A 17744-nucleotide genomic window follows, 5' to 3' on the forward strand; every position below is an offset into this window, starting at 1 on the left:
TGGAGCGATGCGAAGGGCGGGGTAGGTGAATCACCACCACTCCATTGTGAACCCTGCGCTGTCGGCACAGTCCCTTGTGCTGCGTGAGGTTTTATGGGGTTGACAAAGTCCTCGTGATGCCATGCACAGTGAGTCAGCCGAGTGCGCGTCTGCCTTCACGCGAGCAATGGGGGTAGGCACTTATCTCCACTTCTGGCCCTGAGCCCAGTGGCGGAAATTCCACGTTCCCATGGCGAGGGCCGGCCTCTCGTAAGATGACCACAGTTCACCCTACGATGGCAGTGTTCATAATTCGCAGGGCCAGGACATTGCGCGGCAGCTTTAATGTCTAAGGACCCTGAGTTAAATGTCTCCCACAGTTACAACACCGCAAACACCGACAACATCGATCCTCTTGTCGCGTGGGATTAGTGAGAGATCGTTCTATCGATTATCTCTGTCTTGCTTAAAACAAAACTCTGTCTTAAGTATGCCTTTATCTAGCAGTGAATTGATCTTGGATGATGATGTTTAAATAAGTACGCTATTGGATTGTTAGCAAATCACCTGTAATCTCTAGAGACCCCCTCTTGTAAGAGGTGAAGGTACCCACACTTTACCCCACCACACCGAATTTGTCGATAGACTGCTGTGTACCCATCTACACTTGTAGGTGGACAGAGGTGGCGAGGAACGTGGGGATTTAAGAAACCTGGACCATTGCTTCAATTGTCGCGCAGGGAGTTTAATCCAAACCGGTGACCTCCGGGTCGCAGGTCCAGCGAGCTGCGAAACCATGAGGCCACCGTGGCAGCGCGCCCCTGCTGTCAGCGATGCGTCTGTAATGCAACTCGAATCTGTAATTCGCTGAGCTGGACAGCAGGTGGCTGAAGCTGCGTTCTGTTTGGATTCTCGACGCTGCTGCCCAACTCCCAAACGCGACGTTCTCATCGTGACACCGCTGAGCGGCCGGCACAGAGGCGGCGGGGGGATCGGTGCGTTCCACCCGAAATCGGACGAAACGTGGACGTTGGCCAGCTGACGATTGAATGGGTGTCTCGGTGTCTCGCAGGTTCACGGCGCCTTGTTGCGGAGCACTGCGGGTCAAGTAGGTTAGAGGCAACGAGCTCCGGTCTGTGTCTCAACCGGCCGCGTGGCTTCCACATCGACATTAGTCGACAGCGTTCGTCTCAAGTGAGCAAACCCCGGACCTGTTTCGACCTTCTGGGTGTCATCAGCAGAGTCAGTAGGCTCGTTACGGAGGCTCTCACAGAAGCAACACGATCACACTCAAATGACATTCGCCAATACGCATTCGATATTGGGAAGCCACTGGATCTATGCACTTGTAAATCGTTTATTTAGAACTGCCTTTTGTGTTTAGTTTGTTGTCCTTCCTCGCATCTCCGATTCGCACGGTTGGCCACGTACGGTACGAAAGAAGTTCAATAGCATAGAGTAAATAACCCAGCGACATTCCTGGAGGAGCACAGCCCGCTGACTCCGTCTCTGTGATGAGGCGGTGACGCACCTGCTGAGTATTATCTGCGACCCCGTGATTGCTTCCCACTGCCAACACATTCCCGAACTGGTTTTGATTGTTTCAGTTCTAACGGAGAGAAAGAAACTTCCCTACAAACGGAAAGTGAGAGAGTAAAGCGCCCAGCGTTTAATGTGTTGGTGAGTCACAGTCGGTCCCAGTGACGCGGGGAAGGAATAGGGAGAGGGCGAACTCCGTGGCCCAGGAATTGAGTCCACGACTCCCTGGGCAGAGTGCCGTAGGAGTCGGCGTCATATCATTGTCTTCTGATATGGGCATGCCACTGCTGGATGAGGGAATCCCCAAGCGGTCACCACTTCTCGCGATTCTGCGATGCAATAGTCTGCACAGCACCTACGCACGAACTGATTCCATCGTTCCATTTCCCTCGGTGTACGTCCTCTGGGCAACGTTCCGTCTCTTGGCCGCCACTCCGCCATTGTTCTTAGCCGGGCGGTGGTGGCTGTGCACGTGGCCTGTAATCCGGCGCTGTGGAGGCAGCAGCGAGGATTGGTGGATCACCGCACAGAAATGTTTTAAACTCCATTCCCGTGGGCGTCGAGGAGGGGTCGTGCCCTGGCTCGCCAGAAGAAGGCGGTAAAGAAAACGTGTGGACTAAATCTGTTAGATCTGTACGGGATAGAGTGTTTCCCCCTCGCACGTGTGGGTTTTCTCTTGGTGCTCCGGTTTCCTGCCATTAATAAACACTCATCAATTGGCCGATAACACCTGAATATATATAGAGAGGACCGCAGAGCTTGGATAATTGTTGGTGCCAGCTCACCGCGTTGCTGCTGCCTTCCGCTCCTCGTCTGTGGTTTCTCCTAGCGCCTCGCCAGTCCTCTATGTATATTGCACTTATTTCGCACCGTACGTAGCCAACCGTGCTCTCCACGAGAGCGAGCAGATACCGTGCGACAGCAGCACGTTACAAATCAACTTTATTGTTATTATATTACTATTCTTGACTCTTGGTCACCGTCCCTTCTATATGGATTATTTTTTCGTGAAATTATTCTCAGCGTTAAAAAACATCATCGAGGAGCATGCACTCGGCCCACTTCCCGAAACGTTTTATTTTCAGGACAACTGAGTTGCGTAATCTCTAAGCCCTCATTAATTCTTAAACCCTGGCCTGCCCACCCGTTTGGGCATTGTGTGGAGGCGATTAATTAGGCAGGTCCTGGGAATCACCGCGCTGCGCCATTAAAAATAACTCCTGCGCTTGCGTAACGCCCTCCTGCAGGGGACGGGCTATAGAGAACAGCGCCTCGCTTTGTCACGAACATCGTCAGAGTCAGAGTCATCATCAACGTCATCGCTCATCATTGTGCTACGGACTCAGTGGGTTCAGTAAGATTATCGGCTACGGGCAACACCAGTGGCAGATGATATACCAACAGCTTCCTCACCCCCCTTTAACCAACTCGCAATGACCAGCGCGGTGAAGTATCGTCAAAAATAACTCCCATGACTGACACGGCGAGGGGAGGCCTTCATCTTTCAGCGAATTTGACTGCGAATTACGATGAGAAAAGTACACAAGCCTTGTCGACTATAAATACGTAACTGGCAGCGAGGGGATACATCATCCTCATCATCAGCTCGAATTAATTCGTTGTTGAATAAAGCCGAAAACACGACTTGATGATCATGATGAATATCACAATGCCAATACGAGCTCCGTGTCTCTCGCTGTCCAGCGCGTTCGCTCTTCACGTCCACACAGAGCCCCGTTCCCCATCGCCATTCTGCGCGAGATGACTGCCCCCTCGCTGCCTCTGCGGCTCGGCCAGTCGCACGCACGCGCGCACGCGCGCACGCACGTGCACTCCCTACACCCCCCCCCCCTCCCACACTTGTTGCCGTACCCTCGCACTCTCTGGAAAGCCGTCCAGTTTTTCAATTAGCCTCTCCAGGGAGGACGGTGAGCGATGGAGTGGGGGTGGAGGCGAGGGAAGGGGGAGGAGGTGGCAGCAGTACCGACGGAATCGTGCGGGGAGAGGGAGGGACCACGCAGGCTTCTGGGAAGCGTAGCTGTGAGGAGGGGGTTGTGGAGGGTGGGGGTCGAGGTGGTGATGAAGGGATGAGGAGTTTTTTGTTGTCTACGCGAGGACGAGGAGGGGGAGGAAGGGGGTGCACTTCGCCTGACATTTTTTCTCAACTTGTTTTTTTTTTGGCAAGAGGAGGGGGAGGAGTATGGTGGGTGGGTGGGGGGCGATGTGGAATCGTCGCCGCTATTGAAATCCCCCGAGGCCGGAGCACCGGGCACAAGCGCCACTGCCTGGGCCGTTACCGAGCGGTGCCTAATTAGGCGACGCATGACCGGCCCGGCGAGCGTGTGGAGCGTGCAGGGGGTGAGCGATCCGCTCCACGACGATTCCGGATGTCCCTCGGTAGGATCGCGCCGCTCCAACAAAGGAGCGGCGCGCAGGTTTATTTTTTATTTTTTTCCGGGAGGCTCAGCGATGTCACGGACGCCCTCACCGTCAGCCAGACAATCGGAACGCAGCCGGCCGGCCCTGTTTGTTCTCTTCGTCGCCTTAGCGTCGTCGACGATGACGAGGAGAATGGCGGCGGCACGTGGAACGGTGGTGGAAGCGGGTTGAAATCGCTCACCGCGGTCGCGATGTCAATCGCTCCGACATCGCAGGGACGGCAGTCGCTCGTAGTGTCCGGGGTGTCCGGACACCCACTGCGCATTTAGCCGTGGCTAGGAGACACTGACGTAACTTCTAGACGTGGCTCAGAGGCCACCACGATATTTGGGACAGGCCCCGTTATTTTAGAGTTTCTCCGCTCCGCGAGGCGTCGTGACCGCTGGCCGTGGTCACGACGCAGGCCGTGGACTCGCGGTGGCGGCCTCGGTTCGGGCACAGCCCCAGTGACGGAGAGCTCCTCGCATCCGTGACCAAGTGGGGACGACGGCTTCATGAAGTCCATCCGCGATGCAGCCGATTACCACCACCGGCACCCACTGGCGAGTGCCACCCCCACCACACGTGGGGCCGAAACAGTCCCCCACCCCCTCTCTCTCTCTCGTTATTTCCGATAATTTTCAGGATATGGCAAATTTCTGCCGTAAAATTGACACAGCATGATCGAACATTTCAAGAAGAGCGTCTCAATATCTTGAATATCCATTAAATAATATAAAAAGTCCCTCCTTCCTGATTTAACTTCACTCCGGCTTCAGCGTCGTAGTTATTCTGGAAAGCCCTGAGTGTTTTTTGTATTATTATATATTTGTACCGTGTGCCTTTAATCAGTGGGTTAATAATATCAGGGCACTCCACGCGATCACGCAGATTATCGTGTGGCTGCTGTGGGATGAGTGATGATGTTGGTGATTTGGGCAAAAAAATTCAAGTGGATAAAATATGAAACCATTTGGCCAGCCAGTAGAGTTAATTTCTGACGGAGTGGTGGCACAGCGGTTAGCACACCGTGCGACAAACCGTATCGGGTTCCTCTGGTTTTCCAGGCACACGAAGCCAAAACGCTCTCTCATTATTGGAACTGGTCAAACACCCCAAATGCAGCAGGCCCTTTCTGAAAATGTGTCTGGAAGCTCAGTGAGGCTTTCATAGGTTATTTGTCTGAGTTTGAGTCCCGGTGATGGCTAACACCAGTGGTGAGTAAATCAGTACTGGTCCCCATTCACTCGCACTGAACAGCGTGGTGAAGTATGGTCAAACAACCCGAGATACAGGGAGGCCTTCATCTCTGGAGTGGATTGGCAAACGACTGTACATGTTATCGATATATTTAGTTTCAGTTCACCCAAGTAATAAATAATCATATATGTTTTATGCATGTTTTTACTCAAGATAAATGTCACTGAGTCTCAGGAAATATTTTTCAGGAGGGCCCTATTACGTTGGGGTGTTTGGCCCAACGATGTCATGACATCCACCGTCCAGTTAGGATTAGGCCAGGTCATGATCGTAATGAGCCTTCGTGCGAACGTCGCTAAGTATGGACTTGGTGTGGGAGCAGCCTGGGAGACCCCAGAGAGGGCCCACGATGAGTAACATGGGCCCAGCACCAACAGTGGCGCCATGTGGGTTCACAGCCCACTCGCTGCTGTACTGCCATCTCTTGGCTGTAGTGAGTGGGGTCTGTGCAAGGATGCGTTGGGAGGTTAATGGTGAATCATCGCAATGCCCTTTATTTACCCACGAAAGGCGCTTTCGCTGACTCTCAAGCCTCGCCTTTTTATGAGGGTCCCGCTACATTGGGATGTTTGGCCAATTTGTATGCGATGAGAGTTTGGCTTTGGTGTGCGGGATGGAACTCGAGAGCCCGGAAATCTCCCACCCAGCAAGAGTCGCCATCTCACGTGGGGGCGAGACGCGTGGGGCTTCGTGGTGGCCGTGTCTCCGACTCGGAGCCGCTAAGAGCCGCGTGCTTGTCTCTGTGCGGCAGGTGCTCCCACCCGCTTACAGCCTCCCTTCTCTTTCTCTCTCCAGCTCGCTCGCTCTTTCTGTTTCCACGCGAGCTGGCAACCCACTTCGCCCCGCAAGCACTCGCAGCCAAACAATAAGTTGAACATAAAATAAACAAAATCTGGCCGTGGCAGCAGCGGGCGTTGCTGGAACTCTCCCCGCGTAGCCGAACAGCGCCTTCCCATGAGACAGTTACAATCGGCTATTTTCTATACAGTGTATTTGTAGTTGTATTAAACGCGGCGCACGCAAGAACACTTGATGAGAGTGGGGGGGCGGAAGGCGGGGTAGTTGGAAGAGTTGAGGGTTCGTGTTGGCTGCTGCGATGGTGGCCGCGGCGGCAGCTGTTAGGCGAGGAGCGAGCGGCGGTGAGCAGCACCTGTCCCTCTTGCCGCTTTCATCGGCTTGGGCGTTGTTGAGGGTGGTTTTTTTTTTACCGCACACGCGCCGCGCACGCTGCTTCTAAACAAACTGAGGACGTCCCGAGCAGCCCCGTGTACTCTGAATGGACTCCGTGTCCGCCACTCGGGGTCACGGCGGCGAGCGCGGTTCGTTTCCTTTCTCCTGCCAGAGATGAAGCCCGAAGTGGTGGTGGTGATGGGGGTGCATGAGGCCGCCCCGTGCTCGTGAACTTCGAGAGACCGCCGTTGGCAGAGGTGCAAGCTCGGCTTTAAAAGCACTCGTCCCCGTATCAACATCATCAGCAGCAGCAGCCACGATCAATCCACTGCTGGATGAAAGCCTCGCCAAGCCGTCGCCATGAAGCGAACCCAGAGTTGGGCTACACTGCTGGACTCCGAGCTCTGTCCTGCAGGCCGCGGCCACGCCTGAACGATCAGCTGCGTGCAACTTGGTTGTGTGCAGTTTGGCTGCACGCAACTGTATAATGTACGAGTGACCACCTCGGCAACCAGTTGCAGGCGCTATAGGCAGACACTACTCTCAAGCATCAGACTCATTATAATCTTTATTTAAACTGGAAGAATCCGATGAGCTATGAAGCTACTTTTCACAGATATCCATCGATCATCTCAGCGATTTGCATTGAAGTGCTTCACCGCGTGACACATTTGCGAACTGTGATTGCTTGTTCCAATCCTGAATCCGCTGATGCATTTCCTCGCTGCGAAGCGACTCGCTCTGATGTGGACAAAGCGGTCGCGGGCCATGCAGCTGCGCGGTGATCCGTGCAGCTGCATGGCGACTCGGGGCTCCAGGGCGGCAACCAGTGGCGACGTTCAGCTCTCCGGCTGTCAAACGGCCAGAAACAAACAGCACTGTCCAGCTCGTAATAGCCAGGAGTGACCAGGTCTCTTGAATTGGGCAAGGAGACGATGGGTCTGTGTGCGCACGAGCACGTGCGTGTGATGTGTGCGTGAGATGCGTAGGTGTGAGATGTGGGTATTCAAGATGTGCGTGTGTGAGAGATGTGTGTGTGTATGCGATGTGTGTGTGTGATGCATGTGCTATATGTGTGCGTGCGTGTGATGTGCTCACTCTTACTTTTACCTCTTGGCTCTTTCTCACGTTCGTTTGAAACGAGATCTGTGTGAGTTTCACCGCCGTCACTTCGGGCGCTGCCTACTCGGCTCGCCGCCCCACGGCCCCACCGCCTCTCCCTGATGTGCAGCGCCTCGTGCGGGGCAGGGCCGGGGGCAGAGCGGGGGCAGGGCGGGGGCAGGGCGGGGGCAGGGCAGTGGGAACGATGGCGCCTCACGTCAAGAAGCGCCTGGGTTCGATTCCCGACTCGGGAACTTTTCTGTGTGGATTTTGCACTCTCTCCCTCTGTTTTGCATGGGGGTTCTCCGGGTTCCCCGGTTTCCTCCCATGGCTAAAATATAATTCAATGTAACCGGTATTGACCAAATAAACAGCACACACAGCGACATCGCAATGTACTGCGAAAACCTGGCAGGACTCTCCTGTAAACGGCCATGAGACTCAGTAAGGCTTTCCTGGATAAAAACGCGAAATTACATAGTAAAAAAAACTGTACGAATAATGATGAGCAGTTCCACATATCCGGACCCTTTTAAGTATAATCGTCAAGTGGCGTTTGTGCGGTGTATAGACGCATTCATACTGTGATTCAGATTGTAGCTAAATATGATTATGGTTGTGATGGCTCTAATTGGAACTGGACACTTTCTGTAATGATGACAAAATTCCAATATCGGATTTGCTGGAAACAAGCTAGAAACAGCAGTTGCTACTCACAAACAGCATGAGGGCACCAATCCCACTCACGTGCCTTGCGCTCATGTCACGTGATAACTACATTGCATGCGCAATGCCCTCAGCCTTGTCTAGACCACCAGCTCAAACGCAGAGACGAAAGTGTCAGGCGGTGGTCCAAACAACAGCGCAGAAACACTTTCAGCTCTCGTGGCATCTGAGGGTATCAGCCATGCAAATCCAATGGTCACGTGGCACGCACAAAAGGCATGGTATGGCAGGAGCCGTTCATCCCCGCTGTTTGTGATCAGCAGCAGCCCATTGTCAGCGCGTGGATATTTCCTGACTATGGCTCTGCGAGTAAACGTCACGGCTCGGTGTTGTCATCTCTTAGACGCAGACTCTGGGAGCCGGTTGAGGAAAAACAAGTGTTACGTGGCGCTCGCTGTTTTGTTGTAATCTTTACGTCCGTCCCGTGCTCCGGGGCTGAGTGGGTTCGGGCTAAGGGAGAGACCTTTTGTGTACCGTGCTGTCGCCTGTTATGACATTAATATATTTAGAGGACATCAGAAAATCATGAATACTTTAACACTCGCAAACAATACTCGCCCGTCTGGATCCCAGCGAGGAATCTCACGAGAGAGTGATTAATGGGTGCTTGTGTGTTACCTGCGGTTTCCCGGGTTATGCCGGCGTATTCTCTCCGCGGCCATCATTAAGGCCCGCCACTCATGTGCTCGCACTCCGATGATGAAGAGGGCCCGGCATGCTCATCCCTGGCACGGTTTGAGTGTCCGCAGCAGCGGTTCCCCACTCTCCTGGAGCCGCGCGCTCCGCTCGCCGTCACCACTCGGAGCATTATCGCGGACCCGCCGTGTGCGCCAACAGCGTGGCTTTCTGCACGGAAACCGATCAGAAAAATGCCGTCATTCTTTTTATTTGAAAGCCATGAATTTCCATCAAGATATGTTTGTTCGCTAAATAGTTGTGCCAATGGGCAGTTCCAAAAAAGTCTGGCGTTTGTGAAAATAATCTGAGTTATCTTCTTTGGTTCTTTCGGTAAAGTCACGTAGAATGAGAATAAAATAATAAATTGATAAAATAAAATAACACAGTAATATTCTGACGACGTTTCGGCCACAACACAAGCGGCCTTATTTTATCAATTTATTATTTTATTCTCATTCTACGTGACTTTACCGAAAGAACCAAAGAAGATGAATCATTGCAGTCACGAAAGCTTTAAATCGAAATCTGAGTTATGTTTTCCCCGTGCTCGCGTGGATTTTTCTCTGGGTCCTCTTATTTTTACCTCCACATTTAGAAACATGGGTCTCTCGTATTTGTCTGATACAAATTTCCACACTATAAGCCACTTCGTTGAACTATCATTTGTGGGCAAGTCGCTTCTGAAAAATAAGCTATATAGCTCAGTGGGCCTCACCTGGTAAAATAAAAAGTAGTTAAACATTTATCCACAAGAGTTCCGCAGAGCGCCTCCTCCGGGCCCGCAGAGCCCGGCTCGGGAGCCGCGAAGCCCGGCTCGGGCCTGCTGCTCGAGGTGGCGACTGAAACGCGCTTTCTCTCTCTGCGTGGAGACGTCCGAACAGAATTCCGCTTCGAGATGCTTCTACTCAAAGTGTTCCACAGCGACGCACGGTGAATGTGCGTAGAACGTTGGCTTTGTGTAGTTAATCGGGGCAATAAGCGTATGTAAATCGTGTAACATTTCGATAATAACGAGCCTGACTCTGCTGATGAGACACAAAAAGGTGAACCGGTCCAGAGTTTGCTTGCTTGAACACACGATGCTGGATAATACTGGGCTTGCAAACAACCATTGGAGCTGGACCAAAACATTTTACATTCTCTAACGGAGTTGTGCGAACATTTGTTTTCCCCTATGGCACTTTCACTGGTCAGTGCAGCTGCCTATTATTAATTATTATGCACGCGATACGCGCATACACATCATGTAATTGGTTTACGTGACTACTGCGGCCACTAGAGGCCGCTACATTAACTTCTGCGTTAAGAATCTTGAGAATCTGCCCTTGAATTGGATCGCGACCCTGCATCGCGGGCAATAGGTTCACCTCCCCGTGCCGTCTTGCGGGGACTCAACTCGCGTGGGAATTCACGATGCAGGCTGCAGTTTGTGTCAACGGCACAGCAAAGAGAGGGCGTTTCCGTAAGAGGTGTTTTTACGATTTAAGCTCAGGGAAGGAACACAGCTGGACAAACGAGATGGGCCAAAGAAAAGCAACACCCGGAACAAAGGAGACGGAATTGAATCCATTCCTGCATCGAATCGGAACCAAATATTGTGAGGTTGGGAACGGGCGGTTGTGGCGGAATTGTAATATGCCAAATACTGACCGAAGGGAATGGCCACAGCGAACCTTCGCAGTGCCCCGTGAGCATCGGGGGGCCTACATCGCCATCCGCCAGGGCGCAAGACTCGAGGTGCTCGTGGTGTGGGCCAGCTGTTTCATTTGAATATTGCCCAGGCGCCCGTACGTTAAATATTAATCTCCCCCATGCGAATGTGATCACTCGGGTCTGCCCCACTCAATGGACAATGTCTCAATAGTGTCTCAATAGCAGATCGCATGACGCACTTCTGCGTCATCTCACACTGATACCGCACGTTTTTTTTATTGAAATCAGTTTGTACGTGCAAAGCCCTTGTTTCCAATTCACTACTGGACGATGAGGGTCGTGGGGGTCCAATGTACTGTGCACTTGTCGTATACCCAGTGACGGATGTGGTGCGTGCTTTAGATTTGTGCAAACATGCGAATAGTCGCATGTGACAATAGTCACGGTGTGTGAATAGTCACGGGGTGTGAATAGTCACGGGGTGTGAATATTCATATGGGGTGTGAATAGTCACGGTGTGTAAATAGTCACGGGGTGTGAATAGTCACGGGGTGTGAATATTCATATAGGGTGTGAAGTCACGGTGTGTAAATAGTCACGGGGTGTGAATAGTCACGGTGTAAATATTCATATGGGGTGTGAATAGTCACGATGTGTAAATATGCATATGGGGTGTGAATAGTCACGGTGTGTAAATATTCATCTGGGGTGTGAATAGTCACGGTGTAAATATTCATATGGGGTGTGAATAGTTACGATGTGTAAATATGCATATGGGGTGTGAATAGTCACGGTGTGTAAATATTCATCTGGGGTGTGAATAGTCACGGTGTGTAAATATTCATATGGGGTGTGAATAGTCACGGTGTGTAAATTGTCACGGGGTGCCGATATTACCGTAACTCAGGGGGAACTGGCGGTGAGTGGGATGGCAGTGGAAGCGATCTGTGTGCGCGCGCACACATGCGTGTGTGTGTGGCACACGTGCGTGTGTTTGATACACGTGTGTGTGTGGTACACACGTGCGTGTGTGTGTGGTACACACGTGCGTGTGTGTGTGGCACACGTGCGTGTGTGTGTGGCACACGTGCGTGTGTGTGTGGTACACACGTGTGTGTGTGGTACACACGTGTGTGTGTGGCACACGTGTGTGTGTGTGGCACACGTGTGTGTGTGTGGTACACACGTGTGTGTGTGTGGCACACGTGTGTGTGTGCGAGAGTCCGGCCCGGCGGGAGCTGCGGCAGGCGGTGGCGTCGCTTTCCCAGGCGGTCACCCCCCATCCCCCCACGTGATTGGCCGTGTCGGGTTACCTCCTCCTCCACCCAAACCAGCCCCCACGCACCCACCACCACAACCATTACGCACCACTCCAACAACAACAACAGCAGCCGCCATTCGCCTCTAAGTGGCCGTGACGTCACCAGGGCGCGTGTGCCAGGCTTGGTGCACTTTGAGACTTGCTCTCAGGGGATCACGCGACACACCCAGGTGTCGTGGTTTGCCGAGGTGACTCGCAGATGCACCACCACCTGTGCCCCCTACTGTTTCAACTTTCTGCATTTTAGTTGATCGGCGCTGCGCTCGTTGTTGTGAGCATCCCTCCTCTGCCCTCCGCTATTGCTGGAGGGCAGCTCCTCTCCACCCGCCCAGCGATGTCCTTCACGAGCCACAACGACGCCCCGTATCGTATTTAAGAGACTGTTGGGGCAGGCGCTATTAGCGAGCACATATGATGCTGGTACGGCCCTCGAGGGATTGGGTGGGCGATACTACACTTGGCCATCTTTGTCTTTGGGGCCGTCCATAAATGACGTTACGCGATTTTGGACCATTTTTGACTGCCCCTCTCGTCACACGGCGTCACAAAAAGTCAGACCCCCCCCTCAAATATGACGTCACAAAGCTCTGCCCCCCCAAAAAATAAAACATGCTTAAAATCGCTTTAAACTATTGTCATTGTAGTGCGTATTTAATGTGCCGCTGCACTCTGAAGTTGTAGGAGAAAACATGTATCAAAAAGTCTATTTAATTAAGTAGAACGTGTCTATATTTAAAATTGCGCATTTTGATGTGACGTCACATTTCTCACCCCCCCCCCCCTCGTCACACATCGTCACAAATGAATGACCCCCCCCCCCCCAGGTGCGTGACGTCATTTATGGACGGCCCCTTCGACCGCACCAGGTACTCTTTTAATGCTGAGTCGACCTAGGAGAGGCCCAGAATCGGTTCAGACCGATGTTGGCCCTAAGCGTAAATCAACCTCGAGAGGCCGCCAGGTTCGTAGCACAGTGCGCTAACCACGTGCGCCACCGTTCCCCTATTTGGCCTCCTCCACACACAGAGGCACAAACGACGAGGGGGACGCCTGCCCGCCTGCTCCTCTCTCGGCCCTCTGCACCGATCGCCACCGCAGCCGTGCGGCTTAAAGTGGCAGCAGCGAGCGCTCTCTGTTGTCAACACCGACGCGCCGGCAGCTGCACCCGGGGATTGAGAGACTTCAGCAATCGGTGCTCACGCGCGCTGCCTCGCCGCGCCGCTCCGAATCTCCGACGCGGCGCTCGGCGTCTCTGCGAAATCGGCGGCGGCGGAATTAGCGGCGCCCACTTGAAGGGCAGATGGCTGCTGAGGGCCCTGCAGTTGTTGGTCTCGCGGAGACGCAGACGGAACGAGACTGCTTCCACGACGCCGATCGTCTGGTGCGAGCGGTGCGCGCCGCGTTTATGAAACTTGGCGCGCAGTCAGCGAGCCGGCCCCGTGGAAACACTCGACTTTGGATTTTGGCCAAGCGAGGCGAGAGTTTGTTTCGCACAATCGTGGCCCCTTGCCGAATCCCCCGAACCAACGCGCCTCTCTCCATCGTGTCTGCGTGCCGTGCCGCGCGCTGTTCGGGACACGGTGTCCGACGTTTCGCTCCACGTTTGCTGAGCTAAATTCCGGCCCGATAAGTGCTCGCTAACAAGATTTTCCCGAACAGTCCGTATGGCTACATGGGGATCCTTCCCTATGTCTGTGTTTGCATGCGTGTGTGTGACGGGGAGCGGAAGTTTAATTGTTAACGCACTGCGATACGGACCCGGCAATCTTAGTTTGATTCTCGCTCATGACCAACGTAAGTTGCGACTATCTCCACCTATTTCTGGGCTTCTGCTAGGTCGTCTCAGCCTTTCATGAATACCTGGGGCGGTGTATAACCATCCGTATTGGGGAGACAAAGGCGACCGAACGTGGTGCTGGCCACCCACTCCTTCGTGTGCCGTGCCGATATTCATAGGTGCTCGCTAAAATCACTGGCCCCAATAGTCTGTTAAAGGTTATACGGGGGATTGTTTTTGTCTTTGTATTTTCTGCGACTGATGTGCTCACTCTTACTTTTACCTCTTGGCTCTTTCTCACGTTCAGCTGAAACGAGACCTGCGCGAGTTTCACCGCCTTCACTTCGGGCTCTGCCCCCTTCTGCCTCTTGAACGAGCGGCTCGTTTGGTTTGGGCCCACAGTACGGCCACCCATTAGGGCCGCGACCCGGGGAGAAGAACGCGTGCACCCTCTCCCGACGAGCGAGAATTGCTCGAAGAATTCCACGGTGTCGGATGTACTCGGACGTTTGCATCCACGCTTGTGACTCGTAACCACAGCGAGCGCTACGTTGGATGTGGTGTGCCGGGCCCTGACATATCGTGTGCCGTGCCAGCCTTCATTGGTGCTACTCCCGAGCAGAACTTTCCTCAACAGTCTGTGAAAGTTATACGGTGGATCTTTGTGTTTGTGTGTGCGTTTACACGTGCACCGATTGCATGTGTGTACGCATTTTTAGTAGGGTTGCTAAACGATTGTAGCGAAACCGGTAACCGTTTTCACGATTGGTTGTTGGGTCACACACAAGATGTGAAACTCTCTTCCCGTAAGCGTCAAGGAGGTTCCGTGCCGTGGCTCGCCAGAAGAAGGCGGTACATCAAAACGTGGAATAATCTTCATCTGTTCAATCTGTATTGGATAGAGTGTTGCCCCCTCGCACGCATGAGTTTTTTCTGAGTGTTCTGGTTTCCTCTCACGTATAAACGCTCATTAATTGGCTCAAGACATTGATATGAAGAGGACCGCAGAGCTTGGGAAATTGTTGTTGCAAGCTCACTGCCTTTCTGCTCGTCTATGGCCTCTGAGCCGTTCTCTTCTCTCTTCAGGGAATGTGAAAATCCCGTGCGGTGCCGCGTACAATTTGACATTATTATCATCATCATACAATTATTCGTACCGGTTGTGAAAGTCCGGAATGCACTTATTTGGTTAATACTCATGAAGGTTAATGGCGAGTAAAGGTGCAGCCCTGTACGTTCTCACTGATACCACCGCTGGGGGAAGGGTCTCCACTCGAGGGAGCTCTAGAGGTTATTTGGCCTCCTCTTCCATTTAATTACCCAGCCTAGCGCATGCAACCTGTCGATGGGTAGGTCGGTTTCAAAAGGTAAACATGCTGTGTTCACTGCGAGACTTCTGTAATCGGTTTGCACCGGTTTTATTGATAAAATAAAACGACGTTAACAGCCAGAGTGCATCCGTACCGACGTGAAAGCGCGTACGCACCTACGTGTGTATATGCACCAATATGTGTGTGTTCGTGCGCGCGTGTGCGTCTATGCGCGTACCTCTGTGGGTACGTGTGTGCGCGCGCGCGCGTGTGTGTGTGAGTGACGCACGGTCCCTTTCACTGCCTTCTCCAGACCCCAGCGCGCCTCATTACGGGCGGCATGAATAGAGGCGCCGAGACAGATGGGGCCCGCGCTGCGACGCTCGCCCGCCCGCCCGCCCGCCCGCCCGCGCGCCCGCTCTCCGGCGCTCCGCCCGCGCCACACAAAGACACTTGTAACCGCTCGCCGGGATCAGCCGCCCGGGACGCGCGGCGCACAAGCGACGCCTCTAACGAGCTCGGCCCTAAAGCCGCCCGCGTGAATGGCTCTCTCTCTCTCCCCGCGTGTACACAATGCACACGAGCCAGTGCGTGAGTGAGCGAGCGGTGTAAACTCTGCTCGTGTTCTACAAGGGCGCGCGGGCGAGCAGAGATTGCAGTTCAGGTGAACGGCCCTGATTTCCGAGAGGGGCACAGCCGCTGTGGGTGGCGTGGGTGTCCAGACACCGCCGACACGACTAGATACGGCTACGGGACACCCCTCCCTTCACGAACCCCGCACTGACCAGCTTTGTGAAGTATGGTCAAATAACCCCATGACCCACAAGGCATGCGGAAGCCATAATCCAGCAGCGGGTTGGCAAGGGGCTGTAACTAATTAATAATGATTTAAGAGAAACCCACAAATAATTGGCCAAAAATTATCTTGTGTGTTTCTCCCTTTGACGAGTCGACAAATGTTGCTGATGATGCCGATGCAATCAGCGCGCGTGCAGCTGCTGGGTGGATCGTCACATTTCGTGCGAGCTGCTGGCGGCTTTGGGCCCACGGCTTTCACCTAGCAGTGGATTGCTCATGGCTGACGGTGATGATAACAACGGCGATGACCACGTTAAACCGCGCGCGCGTCTTGACGTCCGCGGATCTCCCCCAGCGAACCCGGCGCGTCTCGCCACGGTCTCATCCAGCAGCGGATAATCTGGGCTTGGCTCGGTGGCGGTGCATGATTTCGGAGCGCCGCGTCCGTGGCGCTCACTGTCAGCTGCGGGAGCTGGCGGTGAAACACGAGCCGGGAGCCTCGGGCCCGGAGTCCCGGCTCATCGCGGGTATTTACCTCTCACACAGGACACCCTTACCGAGAGACATCCCCCATTGTGGGGCGGCGGCACTCGGTGCTGGGGGGCCCCGGAGAAATTCGACCCCACAAAGAGGCGCGAGGAGAGGAGAGAGGAGGCGAGCGAGAGACGAAGTGGGGGGGGGGGGGGGGGGGTGCGATGGACGTTGCTCTGCATCCTTTTACCAAAAATTACGCGGCGTATCGCGTGAGTCGCTGACGGTTCTTGTAAACGGGGCCGCGACAGAGAGACAGGGAGACAGAGAGACAGGGAGACAGGGAGACGAGCCGGCGGCCGAGACGGCGCGACGCGGGGGTGGCGCTGCCGCGCTGCCGCCTGGCCCCGTGTCAGCGGCTGCCATTGTGTGGGCGCAAAGCGCGCGTCGGGACGTTGAGAACTCGTTCAGTCCCAGGTCTCTGTTGAAGAAGAGCTTCTTTAATCTGAGCAATGGGCTTCCTCTTGTTCATGAGGACACGGACACGCACGGGTCGATGGGGTGTACGCGCACGTGCGGCCCCTTTTTGCCACTCCACTGTTGGATGAGGGCCTCCCACACCGTGGTGCGGCGGTTGTCACGCTCGTAAGTAGGGGTTGGCAGTATAGTACAGTACAACGGTGGCTTTCGCTGTACCACATTCTGCTGACAACGTAGCCTCGTAGCAGCAGTGCCAGCGGCCTATAGCACCTGTGTGATGCACGCTGGTGGTCGCTCATTCAAGCTATATCCATGCTCAACCCTGCTCAGCTTCCAAGATGCGATGGGATGGGGCGCGTTGCGGGTGATCCTCTACCTCCTCAGAGGGAGCGAGGAGGAGGAGGATGAGGAGACGGAGGCCGAGCGACGCGTCCGGCGACGATGTCATCGCCTCCGAGTGCCGTGCTCGCATTCCGTGCCAGGGTCGCATGGCGGCTCCGGGCGCCTCGCTTTGTGGAGCCAGCGACTGATTGGCCACCCCCCGAGCGGCGTTGCGGAGTCTCTCCCGAGCGGTGGGAACGCCGCTCCACTCCGCGCGCACCTCTTCCGTACTGGACGAGGGCCAGCGCGCGACCGAGGAGATTGTCGAGAGGTTCCGTGAGGTTCGCCAGCAGGCGGACGGCGGGGACTTTGTGTGTGTGCGGTTTATTTTTTTAAATCTTGAATCGCTGCGGTTTCGTTGCCAGTTAGCGTTGTGCTGTCGGTGTCATCTCCCGAGTCGAAGCGCGAACTGTACGTTTGGAACGTGAAGAGTGATCGGTAAATTGCCCTGTGCCCCCTAGATACCGGGGATCGATCTCAGGGTCAAACTTCGAGCCGCTGGGTTGGCCCCTATCGTACCCTCACCGAGAATGATGCTCATCGCGTGGCATTCAATATCATATTTTGTTGTTCATTATTATCGGAGCTGGAATTTAGTTCACCCAAGTGCAGTGCGATGGGTGTTTGTGTGCAGCTAACGGTGTTTGACTGGGCTGAGACCATCAACTCACTGCACTTGAGA

At 54.1% G+C, this 17744-nt stretch overlaps 1 pseudogene; it reads right to left on the reverse strand.

Annotated features, from left to right (window-relative positions):
• Positions 1-14037, reverse strand: part of LOC116956259 (venom prothrombin activator porpharin-D-like) — a 30217-nt pseudogene extending 16180 nt beyond the window's left edge.
• Between the last annotated feature and the right edge of the window lie 3707 nt (positions 14038-17744).

This window comes from Petromyzon marinus, chromosome 64, assembly GCF_048934315.1.
Source record: "Petromyzon marinus isolate PM22_M1 ecotype Great Lakes invasive population chromosome 64, UKy_Petmar_22M1.pri1.0, whole genome shotgun sequence".
Classification (NCBI taxonomy): domain Eukaryota; kingdom Metazoa; phylum Chordata; class Hyperoartia; order Petromyzontiformes; family Petromyzontidae; genus Petromyzon; species Petromyzon marinus.